The 1,129-nt window shown below is 40.4% G+C and overlaps 1 non-coding gene across 1 annotated transcript; it reads right to left on the bottom strand.

Annotated features, from left to right (window-relative positions):
- Window positions 1-207: 207 nt before the first annotated feature.
- Window positions 208-314, bottom strand: LOC122070392. The gene has a single exon (XR_006137753.1). It is a non-coding gene; the product is annotated as a small nucleolar RNA R71 (small nucleolar RNA).
- Between the last annotated feature and the right edge of the window lie 815 nt (window positions 315-1,129).

A 1,129-nucleotide genomic window follows, 5' to 3' on the forward strand; every position in this document is an offset into this window, starting at 1 on the left:
CTATTTCTAAGGGAATTTGAAGAGGTATGTGTTCTAATTAAGATCCAACAGCTTTCGGGTGATGCTGTTAAGCTTAGGTTTATCACTTTTGCATTAAAAGATCAAGCTAAGAAGTGGTTGTATGGGTTACCCACAAATTCCATAACCTTATGGGAACAGTTCACAGTTGTCTTCCTTAAGAAGTTTTTCCCAACTCACAAGACCAATAAGCTTAGAAGTGATATCATTTAGTTTAGGCAAAAGACTAGTGAGTCCTTTTCCAAACTTATGGAAAGATTCAAGGATCTACTCCAAGAATGCCCTCACCATGGCCTAGACTTATGGCATTTATGTCAAATAATTTATGAGGGTATTGATTACCCAACTAAACAAATGATAGAGTCTATGTGCCCTAAAGGATTCACATCCTTTACAGATGAAGGAATGGCATGGGAATTCTTACTTGACTTAGTTGACAAAACCTGTGAGTGGGCATCAACCCAAGAGAGTGAAAGAACTATCGGAGGGAAAGGATATTTTGTGGATGGGATAGTAGCCCAGGAAGCCCATTTGGATAGCCTAATCAAGAGGATTGAGGCTATTGTTCCTAGAGAGTCATCATTAATCAATTTGGTTAAGATTTTTGCTTGGTGCCAGACCCCTGGACATGTCATAGAAAAATGCCCCAACACCTCTGGGGGCACTTCTAATGATAGTGTTAATGCCTTATACCAGAATAATCCATATAGTAACACCTACAATCCAGGATGGAGAAATCACCAAAATTTCTCTTGGAATCAGGGCAACCAAGCAGGGCCTTCCAATTTTCATAATCAAGGTCAACCTAGACCCCAAAGGCCTCCCTTTACACAACAATCTTTTTTCCAAAATACTTTTCCTAGGTTAAATGTAGGACCTCAGGCTAGTTTTCCTAGGGCCCCTCTCCTATCATCTTATCAGTAATCCCCTGAGTTTACCAACACTGGAGAGGCAAGTAGAATAACTGACTTGGAAAAAAATATGGCCCTCCTCATGATAAGCCATCAAAATCTTACGTCTTATGAGAGAACTCACCCAAGTTATCTCAATTATGCGTGAGAGGGAGAAAGGAACTTTACCCAGTCAACCAGAGCCTAACCCTAGGCATCAT

This window comes from Macadamia integrifolia, unplaced genomic scaffold (genome assembly GCF_013358625.1).
Source record: "Macadamia integrifolia cultivar HAES 741 unplaced genomic scaffold, SCU_Mint_v3 scaffold900, whole genome shotgun sequence".
Classification (NCBI taxonomy): Eukaryota; Viridiplantae; Streptophyta; class Magnoliopsida; order Proteales; family Proteaceae; genus Macadamia; species Macadamia integrifolia.